The sequence below is a fragment of the Pan paniscus genome, chromosome 6, assembly GCF_029289425.2.
Source record: "Pan paniscus chromosome 6, NHGRI_mPanPan1-v2.0_pri, whole genome shotgun sequence".
Taxonomy (NCBI): Eukaryota; Metazoa; Chordata; class Mammalia; order Primates; family Hominidae; genus Pan; species Pan paniscus.
The window spans coordinates 31,838,883-31,856,739 of record NC_073255.2 but is presented as its reverse complement, the minus strand read 5'-3'; the positions used below and the strand labels follow the sequence as shown (position 1 = coordinate 31,856,739).

The 17,857-nt window shown below is 39.8% G+C and overlaps 1 pseudogene; it reads right to left on the bottom strand.

Annotated features, from left to right (window-relative positions):
- Positions 1–481: 481 nt before the first annotated feature.
- On the bottom strand, positions 482–1,795 carry LOC100981132 (tropomyosin alpha-3 chain-like; annotated as a pseudogene).
- Positions 1,796–17,857: the final 16,062 nt, after the last annotated feature.

Below are 17,857 nucleotides of genomic sequence, written 5' to 3'. Positions count from 1 at the left end.
ACGAGGTTTCTCATAGTGGAGTCTTTTCTTGGGCTCTGTTTGGCTCTCAGTAAGGCAGGCCTATACTTTTTCCTCTCCTCTATGGAGAGGGCAATATGCATTTAGCTGAAAAGTCACCTTCTGAAAGTGAGAAAGGGATTAGATTGCTGCTTCAGAGCTGTGGAATTATTTGGAATGTTTTGCAAATGGTTGCTACAAAACAACAAAAAAGGTAATTACAAAATGTGCACATCATAACATGCTTTTAAAGACACTATGCATTGTGCTCACATTCCCTTAAATGTTGTTTCCAAAGGTGCTCAGGCTTTAGCCCAGCTGGAATCTCCAGGAAGAGGCAGAGACAGTTTGGCAAAAAAGAAACAGGGAAGGAGGGGGCTGCGAAAGTAGAAAGCAGCCCCCAAATTAAAGATCAGCCCTCAGTTAAAGATCAGCTTCGGGCAGGCCGGCCTCAGGTGGAGTCAGAGACAAAGGGAGGAGCAGCAGCAGGGTAGGACTGGGGTGTTCTACATCTCATTCAGGTCAAGCAGAGTCTGGTACAGCATCCTTTGTGTACAGAGGTTCTCCTCTTTGTTGCATTTCAGTTTATATTCCAAGTCATCAGTTGTCTTTTCCAGCTTGGCTACCAATCTCTCAGTAAACTCAGCACGGGTCTCTGCCTCCTTGAGTTTGTCAGTGAGAATCTTGATCTCTTCCTCATATATGTCTTCTTTTTGAGAGTATTTTTCTTCAGCATCACTTAGACACTTCAGGTTCTGGTCCATCAGTCTGATCTGCTCATCTGTCTCTTGGCAGCGGGACTCTGCCAGCTCAGCTCGTTCCTCTGTGCATTCCAAGTCTCCTTCAATGATCACCAACTTACGAGGCACCTCTTCATATTTCCTATCTGCCTCTTCTGCAATATGCTTAGCTTCTTTGAGTTGGATTTCCTGGAGTTCCATCTTTTTGTTTGTTTGTTTAAGACGGAGTCTCACTGTCTCGCCAGGCTGGAGTGCGGTGGCGCGATCTCAGCTCACTGCAACCTCCGCCTCCTGGGTTCGAGCGATTCTCCTGCCTCAGCCTCCCGAGTAGCTGGAACTACAGGCGTGTGCCACCACGCCCAGCTAATTTTTTGTATTTTTATTTTAGTAGAGACAGGTATTCACCATGTTGGCCAGGATAGTCTCAAACTCTTGACCTCGTGATTCGCCTGGCTTGGCCTCCCAAAGTGCTGGGATTACAGGTTTGAACCACTGTGCTGGGCCCTTTTCTTCATCTTTTAAGGCCTGGTTTTATTTGTTTGTTTTGAGACGGAGTCTCATTTTGTTGCCCAGGCTGGAGTGCAGTGGCGCGATCTCGGCTCACTGCAAGCTCCGCCTCCCGGGGGTCACGCCATTCCCGGGCCTCGGCAAGGCCTCGTTTTCAATAACCTTCATATCTCTTTCACTCTCATCAGCAGCTTTTTCCTCTTCTTCCAGCTTTTGCAGGGCAGTGGTCAGGCGCTCCTGAGCATGGTCCAGCTCCTCTTCAACCTGCTGGATCCTACGATTCAAGGAGGCCACCTCAGCCTCAGCCTGTTCCCGGCCCACTTTTCTTCCTCAACTTCTCACTGGAGGCGCTCAGCTCTCTCCTCTGCATCATCTATCTGCCTGCTGCTGCAGAACCTGGATCTTGCACTTCACTTCCTCCATGGTGGCGATCCCAGCCATGGTGCCCACCCAGTTACTGCTCCAGTTCTGGTTCCTGCCTCTTCTGCTCAGCATTGCAGCTGCTTCTCCTTTCTTTTATTTTTCTGTATTAAGTTTTGTTCCCTTTTGTTTTTAAAGCAACAGATGAAAGGAGATAAAAATGTCAAGGAAATACTGACTTGAACTTTATAAATATTGGTTCTGATTGGGGATGATAAAGCAGGTAAAAGAAAGGAGCTGAAGTATGACTGAAGGAATCAGATTTCTCTAACCTTGATATTCAAATTGTATTCTATAGATATAATTATAAATAGCAAGATTCTTTAGCATTTGGAGTTAATTAAATTGTGAGGAAGTTATCAGGGCACATTTTGTGTTCTTCATTACTCTGAGAAACTTTTCTGAGGTTCATTGAGAAAAATATTTTTAAACTCTGTGAAATCCAAGTAACTCTGGAGGAAAAGCAAATTGAGCAATTTGTTCTTTCCTCTTTGAGGTTTGATAAGGTGTAAAAATGTATTTAACAAAGCAACTTCTTTTTCCTTAAAAATTTTGATCAATAACCCTGAAAAAGTTTTTAAAATTCAATTCAGTATGTTAATTTTATGCTTTCCATAAATACATTTTTTGAATATTTAAGGTAACAGTTTCAGAAACATAACTGAATAGCTTGCTTGTTCTTGAACAAAGAGTTTGAATCTATGATGAACTAAATTAAGTTATGTCTTCCCAAGTAGTCCACTTAGACACTGACTTGTTACCCTCTTTCTCAAGTCCAGTTTTTCTGAGACTGGACCAGTTACATTAGGATCACCTTGGGTCTTTAGGTGTGATTATTGTATTGTGATAATGCTAAAAATATTCATTCTTTTTAGAGATACAAACTGAAGTGTTAGTGGATAAAATGTCAAGATATTTGGGATTATTTTAAAAAGAAATTAGGATGAAGGGTAAATGAGGGGCAATGTAGATGAAACAAGACTGGCCATATGTTTATTTATGGAAGGTGAGTGAGGAGTATGTGGGTGATGTTATAGTATTCTCTCTAATTTAGTTTAGGTTTAAAATTTCTATTGCAAATAGTTAAAAGAATCATTTGTGGTCTTGTTAAAAATTCAGATTCCTGGACTCCACCACAGATCTTTTAAGTCAGAGTCTCAAGGATGAAAGATAGAAAATGGCTTTTAAAGTAGTCCACTTGTGCTCACTGAAGTTTGAGGATCACTGGTAAAAAGTTTCCTTGTGTACCTCACTCATTGTGTATCCATGTCATCCGTGTGTATTTAGTGGTTTTCATCATTCACCCTATTTTCCCATTTGCAGAATGCAAGAGCAAGTTAAAGCAATTATACTGAATTTGGATAATTCAAACTTTAAAATTTTGTTTCAAAGCATTCATAAAGTGAAGCCAAATAAAATTTTAAAAACCTTTATTTTTAACTGAAATAATCAAATAAATACGTTGGCTTTTTTTCCACTTTCAGCTGGGAATGGATTACTTTTGCGAATGTCTTAAATTTCTTCTCTTACCAGGGCATCAGCATCCTATTCCAGACATCTACTTGCTTTCACCAGTAGTTCCTTGTTCTTTCTCAGATGTACCATATTACCAGGCACCTCTGAGACTTTGCTTATGGGATTCCCTCTAATTGAGACATTCATCAATCCCCTCTTTACCTGGTTAATTTCTATACCTTCTCCCCACCGCTAACACCTCTCACTTATTCAGGGAGGCCATTATTGTATTTGCAAGGTTGGATTGCATTCTATTCTTTTGTGGTTCCATAATATGCTGTAATACAATAGTGCTATAATGCTGAACATGCTATATAGCACTTTACACTTTGTCATAAGACTCTATTTTTCTGCCCTCCTCTCTCTCTTCAGCTAGACTATAAAGTCAGTTGGTTAAAGATTGTGTGTTTTATGGTCGTATCTCCACTGCTGTGTACTGTGCCTGGCACATAGGAAATACTTACTGAATACATGACGAACAGCTGAATGAGTTCACAAAGTAGCTATCTAACATGCCCAAGCATCTTAGGAAGTGTTGCAGTCATTCTTTACGGCAAAAAAGAAAGAAAGAAAGAAAAAAAAGCTTCCTGGATATAAGACACACTTCTTGGTCATAAATATAGATCTTGGAAAAAAGTTCCTGAAAGGAGGACTAAACTGTAGCAAGAATTTGTCTTGGGTATAATAATGTTGATAATCACTTTGCTTCTATGCTTAGCCTTTTTCATATATCTTTATTAATTTATCATAATTAAATTATATCTCTTGACCCGACTTTTTTCGAATATTTTATTGTGAAAAATTTCAAATGTCCAAAAGAGTCCAAAGAATTGTGTAGACTGGGCACAGTGGTTCACATTTGTAATCTCAGCACTTTGGGAGGCTGAGACAGGCAGATCACTTGAGGCCAAGAGTTTGAAACCAGCCTGGCCAACATAGCTGTATTAGTCTGCTTTAACACTGCTGATAAAGACATACCTGGGACTGGGCAATTTACAAAAGAAAGAGGTGTAATGGACTCACAGTTCCATGTGGCTGGGGAGGCCTCACAATCATGGCAGAAGGTGAAAGGCACATCTCACATGGCAGCAGACAAGAGAAGAGAATGACAGCCAAGTGAAAGGGGTTTCCTCTTATAAAACCATCAGCTCTTGTGAGACTTATTTACTACCACGAGAACAGTATGGGGGAAACCACCCCCATGATTCAGTTATCTCCCACTGGGTCTGTCCCACTATACGAGAGAATTATGGGAGCTACAATTCAAGATGAGATTTGGGTGGAGACCCAGCCAAACCATATCAATAGCGAAAACCCATCTCTACTAAAAATACAAAAAAGTAGCCAGGCCTGGTGGCTCATACCTGTAATCCCAGCTACTTGGGAGACTGAGGTACAAGAATCGCTTGAACCCTGAAGGCAGAAGTTGCAGTGAGCCAAGATTGCGCCACTGCACTCCAGCCTGGGCAACTGAGCAACACTCCATCTCAAAAAAAAAAAAAAAAACTGTGTAGTTATGTAGTGTACCCATACATCCATGACCGGGATTGTACAGTTAAAACACAGTGTCCCAAAAGTCTTAGTGTAGTTTTAAGTTTTAATAATTTCAGAAGCATAAATGCTACAGACTTATACAAACACCCTTTAAATACTTATTTAAATGTATTTCATACTTACTTAATTTAGTGAAATTTTTTCCCCAGTGGATGAGATTCTTTTTTAAAAAATCCATCCCTTCAAGCATTTGTTATTTGAGTTACAAACAATACGATACACTTCATACGTTATTTTAAAATATACATTTAAGTTATTATAGACTATAGTCACCCTGTTGTCCTATCAAATAGTAGGTCTTATTCATTTGTTCCATTTTTTTGGCACTCATTAACCATCCTCATCTCCCCCCATTCCCCCACTATCTTTCCCAGCCTCTGGCAACCATTTTTCTACTCTCTGTGTCCATGAGTTCAATTGTTTTGATGTTTAGATCCCACAAGTAAGTGAGAACATACAATGTTTGTCTTTCTGTGCCTGGCTTGTTTTCCTTAACATAATGATCTCCAGTTCCATCCATGTTGCAAATGACTGGTTATCATCCTTTTTTATGGCTGAATAGTACTTCATTGTGTATAAGTATCACATTTTCTTTTTTCTTTCTTTTTTTTTGAGACAGAGTTTCACATTTGTTGCCCAGGCTGCAGTGCAATGGTGTGATCTCAGCTCACCACAACCTCTCCCTCCTGGGTTCAAGCGATTCTCCTGTCTCAGCCTCCCAAGTAGCTGGGATTACAAGCATGCGCCACCATGCCCGGCTACTAATTTTTGTATTTTTAGTAGAGATGGGGTTTCACCATGTTGACCAGGCTGGTCTCGAATTCCTGACCTCGTGATCCACCTGCCTCGGCCTCCCAAAGTGCTGGGATTACAGGTGTGAGCCACTGTTCCCGGCCAAGTACCACATTTTCTTTATCCATTCATCTGTTGATGGACACTTAGGTTGCTTCCAAATCCTAGCTATTGTAAACAGTGCTGCAGCAAACATAGGAGTGCAGATATCTCTTTGATATAATGATTTCCTTTCTTTGGGGGATATACCCAGCAGTGGAATTGCTGGATCCTATGGTAGCTCAATGATCAGTTTTTTGAGGAACCTCCAAATTCTCCCTAGTGATTGTACTAATTTACATTCCTACCAACAGAATACAAGGGTTCCCTTTTATCCACATCCTCACAAACATTTGTTATTGCCTGTCTTTTGTATATAAGCCATTTTAACAGGGGTGAGATGGTATCTCATTGTAGTTTTGATTTGCATTTCTCTGATGATCAGTAATGTTGAGCACCATTTCATATGCTTCTTTGCCATTTGTATGTCTTCTTTTGAGATATGTCTGTTCAAATGTTTTGCCCATTTTTTGATTGGGTTGTTAGATTTTTTTTCCTATAGAGTTGTATGAGTTCCTTATATATTCTGGTTGTTAATCCCCTATCAGAGGAGTATTTTGCAAAGATTTTCTCCCATTCTGTGGGTTGTCTCTTCATTTTGTTGATTGTATTCTTTGCTGTGCAGAAGCTTTTTAACTTGATGTTATCTCACTTGTCCATGTTTGTTTTGGTTGCCTGTACTTGTGGGACTCAAGAAATTTTTGCCCAGACCAATGCCCTAGAGATTTTCTCCAATTTTGACTTGAAGCAGTTTCATAGTTTCAGGTCTTAGATTTAAGTATTTTTTTTTTTTTTTTTGAGACAGAGACTCACTCTGTCACCCAGGCTGGAGTGCAGTGGCAGAATCTTGGCTCACCGCAACCTTTGCCTCCTGGGTTCAAGCAATTCTCCTGCCTCAGCCTCCCAAGTAGCTGGGACTACAGGTGCCCACCACCATGCCTAGCTAATTTTTTTGGATTTTTAGTAGAGACAGAGTTTCACCATGTTGGCCAGGCTGGTCTTGAACTCCTGACCTCCAGTGACCCACCTGCCTTGGCCTCCCAAAGTGCTGGGATTATAGGTGTGAGCCACCTTGCCCAGCCAGATTTAAGTCTTTTAATCCACTCTTTTTATCTGATTTTTTTATATGGTGAGAGATAGGGGTCTAGTTTCACTCTTCTGCATATGAATATCCAGTTTTCCCAGTGCCATCTATTGAAGAGACTGTCTTTTCCCCAGTGTATGCTCTTGGTACTTTTGTCAAACATGACTTCACTCTAGGCATATGGATTTGTTTCTGGGTTCTCTATTCTGTTCCATAGGGCTATTGTCTTTTTTTGTGCCAGTACCATGCTGTTTTGGTTACTATAGCTCTGTAGTATAATTCAAAGTCAGGTAATGTAATTCCTCCAGTTTTGTTCCTTTTGCTTAGGATAGCTTTGGTTATTCTGGGACTTTTGTGGTTCCATATAAATTTTAGAATTTTTTTGTATTCTGGGGAAGGATATCATTAGTATTTTGATAGGGATTGCATTGAATCTGTAGATTGCTTTGGGTGGTATGGATGTTGTAACAATATTGGTTCTTCCAATCCATGAACATGGAATATTTTTCCATTTTTTGGTGTCCCCTTCAATTTCTTTCAGTATTTTGTAGTTTTCATTATAGAGATCTTTCACTTCTTTGGCAAGTAAATTTCCGGGTATTTAATTTTATGTGTATAAGTGGGATTACTTTTTAAATTTCTTTTTCATATTGTTCACCTATGGCATATAGAAATGCTACTGATTTTTGTGTGTTGATTTTGTATCCTGCTAATTTACTGAATTTGTTTCTCAGTTCTAATAGATTTCTTGTGGAGTCTTTAGTAGGTTTTTCCAAATATAAGATTATATCATCTGCAAACAAGGATAATTTGACTTCTTCCTTTCTAATTTGGGTGCCCTTTATAGCTTTCTCTTGTCTGATTGCTCTAGTTAGGATTTCCAGTACTATGTTAAATAACAGTGGTGACAGTGGGCATCCTTGCCATATTCCAGATCTTAGAGGAAAGGCTTTCAGTTTTTCCCCATTCAGTATAATACCGTGGGTCTGTCATATGTAGCTTTTATTATGTTGAGATATGTTCCTTCTATCCCCAGGTTTTTGAGGGATTTTATCATAACAGGACGTTGAACTTTATCAAATGCTTTTTCAGGATCAATTGAAATAATCCTGTGGTTTTTATCCTTCATTCTGTTGATAAGATGTATCACATTGATTGATTTGCATGTGTTGAACCATTCTTGCATCCAGGGATAAATTCCACTTAGCCATGATGAATGATCTTTCTAACGTATTGTTGAATTCGGTTTGCTAGTATTTTCTTGAGGATTTTTGCATCAATATTCATCAGTGTTTTTTCTTTTTTTGATGTGTCTTTGTCTGGTTTTGGTATCAGGGTAATATTGGCCTTGTAGAATGAATTTGGAAGTATTACTTTTTCTTCTATTTTTTGGAATAATTCGAGAAGGATTGGTATTAGTTCTTCTTTAAATGTTTGGTAGAATTCAGCAGTAAAGCCATCAGGTCCTGGGCTTTTCTTTACTGGAAGACTTTTTATTATGGCTTCGATCTCATTACTTGTTCTTGGTCTGTTTAGGTTTTGAATTTCTTTCTGATTCAGTCTTGGTTGGTTTTATGTATATAGACATTTGTCCATTTCTTCTAGATTTTCCAATTTATTGTCATATAGTTGCTTGTAGTAACCACTGATGATACTTTGAATTTCTGCAGTATCAGTTGTAAATGTCTCCTTTTTCATTTCTGATTTTATTTATTTGGATTTTCTGTCTTTTAGTTTGGCTAGAGGTTTGTCAATTTTGTTTAACTTTTTAAAAAACCAACTTTTTGTTTTATTGATCTTTTGTATTTTTTTCTTCATCTCAATTTCATTTATTTCTGTTCTGGTCCTTAGTATTTTTCTTCTACTAATTTTGGGTTTGGCTTGCTCTTGCTTTTCTGTTCCTTTAAGATGCATCACTAGATTGTTTATTTGAGGTTTTTGCCCTTTTTTGATGTGGGCACTTACAGCTATAAACTTCCCTCTCAGTACTGCTTTTGCTGTATCCCAGAGGTTTTAGTATTTTGTTTTTCCATTATCATTTGTTTGAAGAAATTTTTCAATTTTTTAAAATGTCTTCATTGACCCACTGGTCATTCAGGAGCATATTGTTTAATTTCCATGTATTTGTATAGTTTCCAAAATTCCTCTTGTTATTAATTTCTAGTTATATTCCACTGTGGTCAGAGAAGATGCTTGATATTATTTCAATTTTTGAATGTTTTCAGACTTGTTTTGTGACCTAACATATACTCTATCCTTGAGAATGATCCATGTGCTGAGGAAACGAATGTGTATTCTACAGCTGTTGGATGAAGTGTTCTGTAAATATCTATTAGATCCACTTGGTCTCTAGTGCAGAGTAAGACTAATGGTGTCTGTTGATTTTTTGTCTGGAAGATCTATTCAATGCTGAAAGTGGGGCATTGAAGTCTCTAGCTATTATTGTGTTGGGGTGTATCTCTCTCTTTACCACTAGTAATATTTTCTTTATATATCTGGGTGCTTCACTGTTGGGTGCATATATATTTAAAATTGTTATATTATTTTGCTGAGTTGACTCCTTTCTCATTGTATAGTGGCTTTCTTTGTCTCTTCTTAGAGTTTTGGTCTTAAAATCTATTTTGTCTGATATAAGTGTAGCAACTCCTGTTCTTTTTTAGTTTCCATTGTCATGGAATATCTTTTTCCATCCCTTTATTTTCAGTCTATGTGTGTTTTTACAGGTGAAGTGTTTTTTGTTGCTGTTGTTTTGTTTTTTTGTAGGCAACAGATCGATGGGTCTTGTTTTTTCATCTAGCCAGTGCACATATTTTCATAAGACAGTTTAGTCCATTTACATTCAATGTTATTATAATAAGTAAGGACTTACTGCTATCATTTTGCTATTTGTAGTCTGGTTGTTTTGTGGTCTTCTCTTCCTTCTTTCTTTCCTTCCTCTTTTAGTGAAGGTGATTTTCTCTGGTGATATGATTTGGACTCTTACTTTTTATATTTTGCGTATCCATTGTATGTTTTTTGGTTTGAGGTTAAAATGAGGTTTACAAATACTATCTTATAACCCATTTATTTTAGGTTGATAAAAATTTAACAGTGTTTGCATAAATAAGCAGACAAGCAAAAAGAAAACTAATAGGCTGGGTGTGGTGGCTCATGCCTATAATCCCAGCACTTTGGGAGGCTGAGGTGGGTGGATCACTTGAGGTCAGGAGTTTGAGACCAGCCTGGCCAACATGGCGAAACCCCGGCTCTACTAAAAATACAAAAATTAGCCAGGCCTGGTGGTGTGCAGCTGTAATCCCAGCTACTCGGGAGGCTGAGGCAGGAGAATCTCTTGAACCTGGGAGGCAGAGGTTGCAGTGAGCTGAGATCATGCCACTGCATTCCAGCCTGGGTGACAAAGTGAGACTCCATTTCAAAAAATAAAATAAAATAAAATAAAAACTCTGTGGCTTAACTTCATCTCCCCACTTTTTAACTTTTTGTTGTTTCTATTTATTTATTTTTTTGAGACAGGGTCTTGCTTTGTTGCCCAGGCTAGAGTGCAATGGCGTGATCTTGACTCACTGCAACCTCTGCCTCCAAGGCTCAAGCAATCCTCCCACCTCATCCTCCCTAGTAGCTGAGACCACACAGGTGCACACCACCACACTCAGCTTATTTTTAAAAATTATTTGGAGAGACAGGGTTTTCCATGTTGCCCAAGCTGGCCTTGAACTCCTGGCCTCAAGTGATCCACCCTCCTTGACCTCCCAAAGTACTGGGATTACAGGCATGAGCCATTGTGCTGAGCCAGTTGTTTCTCTCTCTCTCTCTCTGTCTGTCTCTCTCTCTCTCTCTCTCTATATATATATATATATATATTTATATACATATATATTTACATATATATAATTGCACTATGTCTTGAAAAGTTGTTGTAGTTACTATTTTTGATTGGTTCATCGTTTAGTCTCTCTACTTAGCATAAGAGTATAACAGTTACAGTGTTATAATATTCTGTGTTTTTTTGTGTACTTACTATTACCACTGAGTTTTGTACCTTTTGGTGGTTGCTTATTGTTCATTAATGTCCTTTTCTTTCTGATTTAAGTACTCCCTTTAACATTTCTTGTAGGACAGGTCTGGTGTTGATGAAATTCCTCAGTTTTTGTTTGTCTGGGTAAGTCTTATTTCTCCTTTGTGTTTGAAGGATATTTTAATCAAATATACTATTCTAGGGCAAAAGTTTTTTTTTTTTCTTCAGCACTTTAAATATGTCATGCCACTCTGTCCTGGGTTGTGAGGTTTCCACTGAAAAGTCTGATGCCAGACATATTAGAGCTCCATTTTATTCTATTTGTTTCTCTTCTCTTACTTCTTTTACAATTCTTTCTTTATCCTTGAACTTTGGGAGTTTGACTATTAAATGCCTTGAGGTAGTCTTGGGTTAAATCTGCTTGGTGTTGTATAAGCTTCTTATATGTAGATACTGATATTTTTCTCTAGGTTTGGGAAATTCTCTGTTATTATCTCCTTGAATAAACTTTCTACCCCTATCCCTTTCTCTACCTCCTCTTTAAGGCCAATAACTCATAGATTTTCCCTATTGAAGCTATTTTCTAGGTCCTGTAGGCATGCTTCATTGTTTTTTATTCTTTTTTTCTTTCGTCTCCTCTGTGCATTTTCAAATAGGCTGTCTTCAAGCTCACTAATTCTTTCTTCTGCTTGATCAGTTCTGCTATTAAAGGACTCTAGTGCATTCTTCAGTATGCCAATTGCATTTTTCAGCTCCAGAATTTCTGCTTGGTTCTTTTTTGTTATTTCAATCTCTTTATTAAATTTATCTGATAGAATTTTAAATGTCTTCTCTGTGTTAACTTGAATTTCTTTCCGTTTCTTCAACACAGCTATTTTGAATTCTCTGTCTAAAAGGTCTCATATCTCTGTTTCTCCAGGATTGGCCTCTGGTGCCTTATTTAGTTCATTTGGTGAGGTCATGTTTTGCTGGATGGTATTGATGCTAGTAGATGTTCTTTGGTGTTTGGGCATTGAAGAGTTTAAGTATTTATTGTAGTCTTCACTGTCTGGGGTTATTTGTACCAATCCTTCTTGGGAAGGCTTTCCAGATATTTTAAAGGACTTGAGTGTTGTGATCTAAGCTGTATCTGCTTTAGGGGGCACCCCAAGCCCAGTAACACTGTGGTTCTTGCAGACTTGTAGAGGTACCGCCTTGATGGTCTTGGACAAGATCGGGAGAATTCTCTGGATTACCAGGCAGAGACTCTTGATCTCTTCTCTTACTTTCTCCCAAACATACAGAGTCTCTCTCCCTCTCTCTCTCTTTCTCTCTCTCTGTTCTGAGCCCCCTAAAGCTATGGGTGGAGGGACACAAGCGCCTCTGTGGCCACCACCATTATGACTGGGCTGGGTCAGGCTTGAAGCCAGCACAGCACTGGGTCTTGCCCAAGGCCCACCACTGTAACTACTTTCTGGAAACTGCCTGTGTTTGCTCAAGGCCCTGGGGCTCTACAATCAGCCAGTGGCAAAGCCAGCCATGCCTGTCTCCTTTCCTTCAGGGCAGCAAGGTCCCCCAAGTTCCTGTGGGTCCAGTGATGCCATCTGGGAGTTAGGGACCAGAGTAAAAAACCTTAGAAGTCTATCTAGTGTTTTATTGTACTGTGGCTGAGCTGGCACTTAAACCACAAGATGCAGTCCTTCCCACTCTTCCTTCCCCTTTCCAAAGGAGGAGCCTCACCCCATAGCCACCACCACCACAGGCCACCAGGAATACTGTCAGACTACTGCTGATGTTCCCTTAAGGACCAAAGGCTCTTAAGTCAGCTTGTGGTGAATGCTGCCTGGTGTGGGACTCACCCTTCAGGGCAATGGACTCTCCGCTGGCCCAGGGCAGATCCAGAAAAGCCATCCAATAATCAAGTCCTGGAATCGGGGACCCCAGGAGCTTCTTTGGTGCTCTACCCTTCATGTTCATGCTGTTACCTGAAGCCAGCAAGTCTCAGAGGCTCATCCAAGGCCCTTGATGTAGTACCTGAGTATCACTACTGGTTATTCAGGGCCCAAGGGCTCTTCAGTTAGCAGGGGATGAATGCTGCCAGGACTAGGTCCTTTCCTTCAAGGAAGCGTGTTCCCTTCTGGCCCAGGGTATATGTAGAAATGTCATCTGGGAGCTAGGGCCTGGAATGGGGACCTCATGACTGACCAGCACTCTTTCCTACTGTGGCTGAGCTGGTATCCAAGATGCGAGACAAAGTCCTCCCCACTCTTCCCTCTCCTCTCCTCAAGCGGGAGAAAGAGGAGGGTCTCTTTTGAAGCTGTGAGCTGTGCAGCCTGGGGTTAGGGGACGGATGATGCCAGTTAGACACTCCCTTGGCTGCCCCAATTGGTGTCTCACTATGTTGCATGCCCCTCCACTTTACTATCTCTGGGCCTAGTTCAGCATTAGGACTCATCTAAAAGTTGCAGAAAGGCCTAGACTGCCTTTCAGGTTTATTTGGAGACACAGAGTACTGGTCGGCAGTGCTAAGGTTTGTGGGAACTCAAGCTCTGACCACTGGGATCAGTGATTCTCTTCTGGCTAGGGCTGGTTTAAATGCTTACTTTGTGGGTGAGTGTCAGTTTGGTCTGGTTTTCCTTTCTGCTCTACCAGGACAGCACTTGAGTTCAGTGTGTCACAATTGCTGTGTTCTCCCTCCCCCAGTGCCCAGAAATGCTCTCTGTACCACACCTCCATTGCCAGGACTGGAGAGGTGGCATCAGGGATTCAAGACTGTTTTTTCTGTCTCTTCAGCGCCTCTTTCAATGATATGAAGTTAAAACCAGGTACTATGAGTGCTTACCTGATTTTTGGCTTTTATGAAGGTGTTTTGTTTTTTTTTTCTGTGTAGATAGTTGTTCAGTTGGTGTTCTTGTGGAGGAGATGATCTGTGGAGCCTTTTATTCCACCATCTTGCTCTACTTCCTCCCTAATTTTGTGAATTTTGAGTTATAATATTTTAATTTTAGTTTTTTGTTTTGGCATCTTCAGAAGGCTGAAAGAAAAAAATAAAATTAACAATTTACTAGTCAAAATTTACAAAACTAAACAAGCTAAACATTTAAATAAACTTTCAAATGATTTTTAAGAAGCTTGTATCATTTATATTTCTGAAATTATTAAAGCTGAAAACTATAGTTAGGATACTATCAACAGAGTGAAAAGGCAACCCACGGAATGGAAGAAAATATTTTCAAACCTTGTATCTGATAAGGGGTTAAATAGCCATACTACATAAATAACTCCTATAGTTCAACAATTAAAAAACCAAACAACCAGATTAAAAAACGGACAAAGAACTTCAATAAACATTTTTCCAAAGAAAATATACAAATGACCAATAAGCATATGAAATGATGCTCAAAATCTTTAATCATTAGGGAAATGCAAATCAAAACTACAACGAGATACTACTTCATACCTATTAAGATGGCTATAATAATAATAATAACAAAATAGAAAATAACAAGTGTTGGCAAATTTGTGGAGATACCTTGGAACCCTTGTGCATTGCTGATGGGAACATAAAATGGTACAGCCACTATGGAAACCAGTATGGTGGTTCTTCAAAAAATTAGAGATAAAATGACCATATGGTCCAGCAATTCTACTTCTGGATATATACTCAAAAGAAACAAAAGCAGGGACTCAAATAGATATTTGTACACTCATGTTTATAGCAGCATTATTTGTAATAGCTAACCTGTGGAAGCACCTGAACTGTCTATAGACAGATAAATGGATAAACAAGAGGTGGCATATACATACAATGGAATATTGCTCAGCCTTAAAATGGAAATTCTGGTGCATATTACAATATGAGTGAACCTTGAAGATATTATGCTAAGTGAAATAAGCCACACAAAAGGACAAATACTGAATTATTTCACTTATACAAGATACCTAGAGTAGTCAAATTCATAGTGATAGAAAGTAGAATGGTTACCAGGGGCTGGAGGAAGGGGTCCTGGGGAGTTATTGTTTAATGGATATGGGATTTAAGTTAGGGAAGATGAAAAAGTTCTGTAGATTGATGGTGGTGATGGTTGCACACTAATATGAATTTATTTAAAACCACTGATCTGTATATCTATAAATGGTTATAAGTAAATTTTATGTATAGATTTTACTACAACTAAAAAATGCTGTTTTTGAACTGTTGAGCAAAATTTTAATAATACAGTAAAGCAAATTTTTCTGTTATAATATTAATATTGAAAAAGAGGAAAACTCTCAAAAATTACAAGGGAAATATACACATTGGTTCCTCTTAAAGAAGATAGGGAATTGTCAAACAACTGAGTCAGACAACAGTTTAGTTTAGTTCGTGACCGTTTGCTGTGGTAAAGTGCATATGGAAAGAAAGTAATGGAGAATAATTGCTGATTCTGGTAAATTCTTTCTATATATTCCAATTAATTTATCCGTCTCTCTTTTTTATTTCTTTTTTGTCAGTTTGAATGTCTTCAGACATGAATAGCTATTCCATGGATTGCAAGTAACATAGCACTTTCACCAAAGGCAGAATTTGTACATATGGTAATTTAGAAAAGAGACAATTTAGCTTCCTAGTGTAAATTGCCATGACTACCATGGTTATACTTCTCAGAGTTGGGGGCAAATAAGATTGAGATTATTATGAAATCACTGTTTTGGCCTTATTGAGTTAGTTTTTTCTGAAAAGATTTCAAATTGAGCTTATTATTTAAAATCTCACAAAAGTCTTTATGTAGTGTGCAGTGACTGCTACAGTGATGCTGAGCTTAAAGGAAAACAAATTTGGGCATTATAAACGTATGGATATATAATGTTCAACCTTTATAAAAATTAAAGATCCAGAAGACCAAAATGCAAATTATGTATATAGATAGTCTTGACGACTCTACCATGAAATAAACACTGCCTTAGAGATCACTATCATGTTTCCTTCAGCTTCAGAACAAATTGATATGATGTGTTATGCTGTCTTCCTTCTACAGACAGCAATAGGAAATGCAGATATTTTATACTAGTAGGGCTTCCCAAAGACAAAATGAGAAGATACCAGAGGATTAACAGCCATCTCACCTGTAATCCTAGCACTTTGGGAGGCTGAGGCAGGCAGATCACTTGAGATCAGGAGTTCGAGACCAGCCTGGCCAACATGGTGAAACCCCATATCTAATAAAAATACAAAAATTAGCCGGGTGTGGTGGCATGCACCTGTAATCCTAGCTACTCGGGAGGCTGAGGCATGAGCATCACTTGAACTCCGGAGCTGGAGGTTGCAGTGAGCCAAAATCATGCCACTGCTCTCCAGCCTGGGCAACAGAGTGAGACCCTGTCTGTATTAGTTAGGATTCTCTAGAGGGACAGAACTAATGATATATATGTATATATATAAAGGGGAGTTTATTAAGTAGTATTAACTCACACGATCACAAGGTCCCCCAGTAGGCTGTCCGCAAGCTGAGGAGAAAGGAAACCAGTCCAAGTCCCAAAGCTGAAGAACTTGGAGTCCGATGTTCGAGGGCAGGAAGCATCCAGCACAGGAGAAAGATGTAGGCTGGGAGGCTAGGCCAGTCCTGTCTTTTCACATTTTTCTGCCTGCTATATATTCTGGCTCTGCTGGCAGCTGAATAGATGGTGCCCAGCCAGATTAAGGGTGGGTCTTCTTTTCCCAGCCCACTGACTGAAATGTTAACCTCCTTTGGTAATACCCTCACAGACAAACCCAGGATCAATACTTTGCATCCTTCAATCCAATCAAGTTGACACTCAGTATTAACCATCACAAGTCTACCTCTTGTCAACTTGAACCCATACACATCTCCTGAGATCATACATAATCTTCAAATAAAGATAATAGTAAGGTCATAATTATGCCTAACATAATACAACTATTCTTCATACAACCGGAAATGTATCAATCCCCAACCCAAATGCTATTACATAAAGTTAACAATACTTAGATGCTGATATTAAGTCAATAAATCTTATGTCACATGACAAAGGGAAAAGGAAATAAATTGGAGATATTTTCTTGGTATAAGTGTGTACATGGAGGTAAAATCGGGGTGGTTCCAAGATGGCCGAATAGGAATAGCTCCAGTCTACAGCTCCCAGCGTGAGCAACACAGAAGACAGGTGATTTCTGCATTTCCAACTGAGGTACTGGGTTCATCTCACTGGGGCTTGTTGGACAGTGGGTTCAGGACAGTGGGTGCAGCACACTGATCGTGAGCCAAAGCAGGGCCAGGCATCACCTCATCCAGGAAGTGCAAGGGGTCAGGGAATTCCCCTTCATAGCCAAGCAAAGCTGTGGCAGACGGCACCTGAAAAATCAGGTCACTCCCACCCTAATACTGTGCTTTTCCAATGGTCTTAGCAAATGGCACACCAGGAGATTATATCCCGTGCCTAGCTCGGAGGGTCCCATGCCCACAGAGCCTTGCTCATTGCTAGCACAGCAGCTTGAGATCGAACTGCAAGGTGGCAGCAAGGCTGGGGGAAGGGTGCCCACCATTGCTGAGGCTTGAGTAGGTAAACAAAGCAGCCAGGAAGCTTGAACTGGGTGGAGCCCACCACAGCTCAAGAAGGCCTGCCTGCCTCTGTAGACTCCACCTCTGGGAGCAGGGCATAGCCAAACAAAAGGCAGCAGAAACCTCTGTACACTTAAATGTTCCTGTCTGACAGCTTTCAAGAGAGTAGTGGTTTTCCCAGCATGGAGTTTGAGATCTGAGAATGGACAGACTGCCTCCTCAAGTGGGTCCCTGACCCCCAAGTGGCGTATCTGGGAGGCACCACCCAGTAGGGGCAGACTGACACCTCACACGGCTGGATACCCCTCTGAGATGAAACCTCCAGAGGAATGATCAGACAGCAACATTTGCTGTTCAGCAATATTCGCTGTTCTGCAGCCTCTGCTGCTGATACCCAGGCAAACAGGGTCTGGAGTGGACCTCCAGCAAACTCCAACAGACCTGCAGCTGAGGGTCCTGACTGTTAAAAGGAAAACTAACAAACAGAAAGGACATCCACACCAAAACCCCATCTGTACGTCACCATCAACAAAGACCAAAGGTAGATAAAACCACAAAGATGGGGAAAAAACAGAACAGAAAAACTGAAAATTCT